A 7,323-nucleotide genomic window follows, 5' to 3' on the forward strand; every position below is an offset into this window, starting at 1 on the left:
GGACAGCTGTGAAGAATATTCTTAAGTACTTGAGAAGAACTAAAGATTTATTCTTAGTTTTTGGAGGATCATCAGAGTTAAAGGTAGAAGAGTACACAGATTCAGACTTCATGACTGATGTCGATGACAGGAAGTCAACATCTGGATATGTGTTCTTGTGCAATGGTGGTGCGGTAAATTGGAAGAGTTCTAAACAACCGATCATTGCTGATTCTACTATGGAAGCCGAATACATCGCCGCCTCTGAAGCTGCTAAGGAAGGCTTCTGGTTCAAGAAATTCATTGCAGAGTTGGATGTGATGACATCAGATGCCATAACACTCTACTGCGATAATAATGGCGCCATAGCCCTTGCTAAGGAGCCAAGGTCTCATCAGAAGTCTAAGCATATAGAGCGGCGCTTTCACCTCATACGCGACTATGTGGAGAAGAAATATGTAGAGGTACAGAGAGTAGACTCCGCGGATAACGTGGCAGACCCGTTCACTAAGCAGCTGAGTCAGCAAAAGACTGAAGCCCACCTTGAGAAGATGGGCCTAAGATATATGACCAATTGGCTTTAGTGCAAGTGCGAGATTGTTAGATGTATGCCCTAGAAGCCAATTTGGCTGACACATTGTTGATTCTAGGGACATAATTTTGTACTTAACTATTTATTATTGAATAAATAAAAGGCATCTTTTTCATTCATATTGTTTATGTGTCTATGAATCGTCCAAGAAATTAATAAGATGATGATACATATTCTCAAGAGTTGAGAATTTGAGCCATGTATCATTGGTGATTAATTTCTAAATGCTCCTGATCAAAGGATCATCACGAGGACGGTGATCGATCCGATCAGTGCACAGATCACTCTCCTTCTGGATGGACGAGACTTGAGTCCACAGTGTAGGGACACTGAAGTGATAGTGCAGGTGCTTGTTAGAGAACAAGGGTACTGAGCGTGACCAATACAAGAAGTCACTTGGATGTCTATCCACTCGTCAGTGACTTGCTTGATGTTGCAGTAGTGTGACTGGTCCTTTGACCTGCGGTGCTTCGGCTACTCACAGTGAGGTTATTGTAGTTTGACTGCACACATACATGGTCTCTAGCCATATGGGTCCATGCAGTGTAGATTGGCTGCAGTAAGTTCACTGTAGGAGTAGGGTATGCACCTATATGGAATCTATCGACCTTGATAGATAAGGAGAGATCCTATGTGATTTATAAGACTGAGTTCGTAAGACCTCGGCCGGGGCAGTATGCACAGTGGAGAAAGAGTTTTTCATTATCGAACTCGAGTCGAATAAATCTTGACATATGACAGACGATGGGGTTTGACGAGTTGTCCATGACCTCCGTCCTGTAGGGATCCACGATAGTAGGACTGTATCACATGTTTAACTGCACCTAGAGGTTCATCATTCTATTCTGCTGGGTAGCCACTACATGCTGCTAGGTGTCACTGGTGGATGGTGGGACTCATAGGGATTATCTTGATGATCGATAAACCCTAATGAGTTGAGTTGGAATCGTTCCAACCCATTGAAAGGAGTTTTCAATGATATAGTGATAGAGATCACAATATATCTCACTACCAGTCAGAATAGAACCTATGGGGTCACACACACTAGAAGTATTGACCGATCCGATGGTTGAAATCATGATTAGGAATCACAAGAAATCAATTTGATTGATAAGAAGTTGAAGAAGAACAAAGGGAATTAATTAATTGGACTTGAAACAAGAATCCTACTTCGGGTAGGATACCTAGAGTTCTAATTGGATTAGGACTGGGATTCCTAATTGGAATAGGATTCCTCAATCCTAATGAGATTAGGAGTTTTGAATTAAAATTGGATTCCTACTTGGAGTAGGATTCCTAGAAATCCTAATAGGATTAGGACTTCGGATTCAAATAGAGTCCTAATTAGATTAGGACTAAAATTAAACAAATCCTAATTGGATTAGGATTCCTTAAGTCTAAATTAATTATTAATCTAATGAATCAACATGACTCCTAATTGGATTAGGATTGAAGAGTTCAATTGAGTCATGGTTCATTCAAGTCCTAATTGGATTAGGACTAGCATAGATTGAACCCAATTTGGCCAATCCTAATTAGATTAGGATGAAACCATGAGAGAGGCACCTAATCCTCTTTGGAAGAGGATTAGGTTAACCAACTAAGAGGGGCATCAGCCCCTCTCCAAATGCTTGGGGCGACAAGAAGAGAGGAGCTAGGGCCGGCGCCCCCTTCTTATTTGGTAGGTTGTCATTGGAACTCCTAAAAGTTAGGAGCTCCAATCCCTTTTTAAAGAGGACTAGAGGCCGGCGCCCTAAGAGAGCTTTTCATCCTCCTCTTGCTGCCGCCACCCTCCCCTCTCCTCTCTTGGTTCTGCCGCAAGCAAAGGAAGAGCAAGGTCCAAGCGTTGGCGTCTTCCTCTTCCTCCAATCCTTCTTCCAACGCAGGGAAAAGAAAGAAGGCTGCAGAAGCTGTGTTCTTCTTCCTTGAGTTCCTTCTTCTTCTTCCTCCTCTCAAGCACTTTCAAGAGTTGAAAGAAAGAGAAGAGATCAGCCATCAAAGGAGTCTTTGCAAGGGAGCTAGCACCCCGGGAAGATAAGAAAGCTTTGATCGGTTCTCTACTTCGTGTGGATACCCGTAGAGGCCGGACGTTTGAACGGCTTCAAACGAACCCTCTTCCAAAACCACGAATTTAGATTCGCGGTGATCATCTACCCGCGCAAGGTGAAGATTTGATCTTCCTATTAGTTCTAAAAGTTTTAATTCTTACCTAATTACGAAAGGTCTCGAAACAAGCGTTCATGCGATGAACGTCGAACCCGTGCATGCCGATTCCGCTGCCATCTGAAATTTTTGAAATATCAGCGGCATGGGCGGGTTCCCAACAATTAGTCTGAGTTGCAGTAGCTTCAACCCATTTAGACACATAATCCACTGCTACCAGAATGTACTGATTATTGAAGGAAGAAGGAAATGGGCCCATGAAATCAATTCCCCATAAATCAAACAGTTCAACCTCCAAGATATTGGTCAAGGGCATCTCATTCTTTTTCGAAATGTTGCCAACCCTCTGTCATCTATCACACATGCTCACATATTGTCTAGTATCTTGATACATGGTCGGCCAATAAAAACCAGATTGCCATACCTTTGCAACTGTCTTAGAGGTACTGAAATGTCCACCACACTCCAAGGAATGGCAATGGTCAAGTATATCCTGCATCTCATCTTGGGGCACACATCTTCTAATCATCCCATCTGCACAGTGTTTATAGAGTAGCGGTTCTTCCCAAAAATAATGCTTCACATCCCACAAAAATTTTTTCTTCTGATGATAGCTCAAATCAGGGGGAACAATGCCACTCACCAAATAGTTCACCAAATCAGCATACCAGGGGATGACTGAAACTGCCAACAACTGCTCATCTGGAAAGCTTTCATTAATGGGCACCTCATCTGCTCTTGACTGCCCCTCTAATCTAGACAAGTGATCTGCCACCACATTCTCCATGCCTCTCTTGTCTCGAATCTCAAGATCAAATTCTTGAAGCAACAGCACCCACCGAATCAAGCGCGGTTTGGCATCTTTCTTTTTCAGCAAGTACTTGATTGCTGAATGGTCCGTATATACGATTACCTTGGAACCTACAAGATAAGATCGAAACTTGTCAAAAGCAAACACAACAGCAAGCAATTCTTTTTCAGTAGTTGCATAATTCAACTGTGCATTATTTAAAACTCTACTAGCATAATATATAACATGCAACTTCCTGTCTTTTCTCTGACCGAGAACAGCACCCAGAGCGAAATCACTAGCATCACACATTAGCTCAAAAGGCAAACTCCAATCTGGGGCTGCCATAATTGGTGCTGACACCAACTCTTGCTTCAACCTGTTAAAAGCATTCAAACAGTCCTTATCAAAATCAAACACAACATCCTTATTCAACAGATTACAAAGAGGTTTAGAAATTTTAGAGAAATCCTTAATAAAACGCCGGTAAAATCCTGTGTGACCAAGAAAACTTCTAACTCGCTTAACATTTGTAGGTGGTGGCAATTTTTCAATAATTTCTATTTTTGCTCGGTCCACTTCAAGACCTCTTGCTGAAATTTTGTGGCCTAAAACAATACCTTCCTGCACCATAAAATGACATTTCTCCCAATTCAAGACCAAATTGGTCTCCTCACAGCGCTGCAAAACTCGAGATAAGTTATCTAAACAACTATCAAAAGAAGATCCAAAAATAGAAAAATCATCCATGAAAACCTCCATGATCTTTTCAACAAAATCAGAGAAAATAGCCATCATGCAACGTTGGAATGTAGCAGGTGCATTGCACAAACCAAAAGGCATCCTACGGAATGCAAAAGTACCATAAGGACAAGTGAAGGTGGTCTTTTCTTGATCTTCGGAGGATATAGAAATCTGGTTATACCCTGAATAACCATCTAAAAAACAGTAATACGCGTACCCAGCAAGTCTCTCAAGCACCTGATCAAGAAAAGGTAAAGGAAAATGATCCTTACGGATAACACTATTAAGTTTCCTATAATCTATGCAGACTCTCCACCCAGTTACTGTCCTAGTGGAAATTAATTCATTATTTTCATTATGCACCACAGTCATCCCACCCTTTTTAGGTACTACCTGCACTGGACTAATCCATAAACTATCAGATATAGGATAAATAATCCCTGCATCTAACCATTTAAGAACTTCAGCCCTAACTACTTCTTTCATGTTCGGATTTAACCGTCTCTGATTTTCAACAATAGGTTTATGGTTATCCTCCATTAAAATTCTATGCATACACAATGAAGGGCTAATTCCTCTAAGGTCTGATATAGTCCATCCTATGGCTTTTTTTCTCAATCTCAAAATACGTATCAATTTGTCAAGTTGCTCATCAGACAAAGAAACACTCACAATCACAGGCAAAGTATTATTCTCACCTAAAAATGCATACATGAGATGTGAGGGTAATGGCTTCAACTCCAGAACTGGTGCTTGCACATTAGAAGGAGGAGGGGGTGGCTTACCTTTGCCGATATCCTCAAATAAATACCTCTCTTCTTTGGCTTAGGACATGTAGCCTCTAATGCACACGCCACTTTAGCAATCTCTAGATTATCATCTTTACTTGTCCCTGCACTCACTAAACAAGTCTCAAGAGGTTCTTTAGTATTTTCAGCCCTAAAAAACTCTCTGGTCGACTCATCTACAACATCAACTTGAAAAACATGATCAGTAAAAGAAGGATATTTAGTAGCTTCGAATAAATTAAACTCTACCTCTTCTTCACCAACCTTCAAAGTCAACCTACCATTCTTAACATCTATGATAGCTCCAACTGTGGCTAGAAAGGGCCGGCCTAAAATGATAGGGATCTCGGTGTCTTCTTCCATCTCCAAAACAATAAAATCAACTGGAATGATAAACTTCTTTACCTTGATCAGCACATTCTCAAGAATACCTAAAGGATATTTGACCGATCGATCAGCTAGCTGCAAAGAGACGGTAGTAGGCTTTAACTCCTTCAATCCAAGCTTCCTAGATACAGATAAAGGCATTAGTGAAACACTAGCACCTAAATCACACAAAGCTCTAGAAAAATCAACATCACCTATAGTACAAGGAATAGAAAAACTCCCTGGATCTCTTAGCTTTGGTGGAAGCTTATTCTGGATAATGGCGCTGCATTCCTCCGTCAAGGCAATGGTCTCGAAATCTTCCTTTCCTCTTCTTAGACATGATCTCCTTTAAAAATTTTGTATATGCAGGAATTTGTGCTAAGGCGTCTGCAAAAGGAATATTAATGTGAAGCTGCCTAAACACTTTCAAAAATTTCTCAAACTGTTGATCAATTTTATTCTGCTTAAGCCTTTGAGGAAAAGGAATGGGAGGAACATAAGGTTCGACTGGTGGTAGTAGGGATGGTGTCTTGGCTAGGTCCTCAACTTCTTCACTGACCTTCTTGTTCACCTCTTCATAGTCTACTTTATCACCAACTATAGTCTCACTACTTACCTGACCAAGTTGCTTACCACTTCTCAAGGTGACTGCCTTGCAATGCTCCTTCGGATTGACCTCTGTCTTACTAGGCAAATTACCCTATCCACGAGAATTGATGGAATTGGCTAACTGCCCCAATTGCATCTCCACATTTCTATTGGAACTCGCCAACTGGTCAACCTTTGCTTCCAGTCTCTCAAATCTCTCTGAACTGGCATTGGCTAACTTCTCAATAGCTATCTCCCAAGACTGTTTACTTTCTGGTTGGGATGGTTTTGGTTGGAAACCAGGAGGATGGAGAGGTCTAGAACTGCTACCTTGGTTACCTTGATCTTTCCATGAAAAGTTAGGATGATTCCTCCATCCTGGGTTGTATGTGTTGGAATAAGGATTGTTCTGCTGCTGCTGCCTGTTATAATTAGACACAAATTGAACCTGCATACAATCAGAACTCATGTGAGCTCCTCCACAGCAATCACAACTCAATACAGGACTAGAAACGGAATTCACATAACCCAGCTTACCGAACATTTTTACTAGAGAATCAACCTTAGCATTCAACATGTTTATGCCATCTACATCATACATACGTGGAACTTTCTTAGGCATACATCTTTCATTAGACCACTGATAATTGTTAGAGGCCATTTCTTCTAACAACTCATATGCCTCTTCTGTTGACTTACTCATTAAAGTACCTCCTGCAGCTGCATCTATAGTAATTCTGACTGAATGTGTTAATCCATTATAGAAAGTCTGTACAATCAGCCAATCAGGAAGACCATGATGTGGACACTTCCTCTGCAAATCCTTAAACCTCTCCCAGGCTTCATACAAAGATTCACCATCAAACTGAGCAAAACTAGTAATATCATTTCTAAGTTTGGCAGTCTTACCTGGGGGAAAATACTTACTCAGAAAAGCTTGTGACAAGGCATTCCAGGTGGTGAAAGAGTTAGGCGCTTTGGAATTTGTTGCCCAGATAGACAACCCAAGAGGGAGGATGAATTGGGTTTTAAAATAATCTTACAATTTAAAACGATGTGGATGACTAATTAAAGCTATTGCAAGTTGTTCGATTAATTGCTATGTGCTGTGAGTGATATGAGAGTAAGAGAAAGAGAGACAATCAATCACAAACACCAAGTTTTATAGTGGTTCGGAGCTAACCCTTGCTCCTACGTCCACTCCCCAAGTCTCACTTGGGAATTCACTATAACCCCTTGGATTACAGCCGGTTGTTTTCCAAGCTCACAACCAAACTTGTTGTTTTACGAGCTCACAACGAACTCGGTCG

The 7,323-nt window shown here is 41.1% G+C and overlaps 1 non-coding gene across 1 annotated transcript; it reads left to right on the plus strand.

The window, feature by feature from the left end:
- The first annotated feature begins 6,804 nt into the window (after nucleotides 1-6,804).
- Nucleotides 6,805-6,911, plus strand: LOC120105620. Its single transcript, XR_005507957.1, has one exon. It is a non-coding gene; the product is annotated as a small nucleolar RNA R71 (small nucleolar RNA).
- The last annotated feature ends 412 nt before the right edge of the window (nucleotides 6,912-7,323 follow it).

This window comes from Phoenix dactylifera, unplaced genomic scaffold (genome assembly GCF_009389715.1).
Source record: "Phoenix dactylifera cultivar Barhee BC4 unplaced genomic scaffold, palm_55x_up_171113_PBpolish2nd_filt_p 000327F, whole genome shotgun sequence".
Classification (NCBI taxonomy): Eukaryota; Viridiplantae; Streptophyta; class Magnoliopsida; order Arecales; family Arecaceae; genus Phoenix; species Phoenix dactylifera.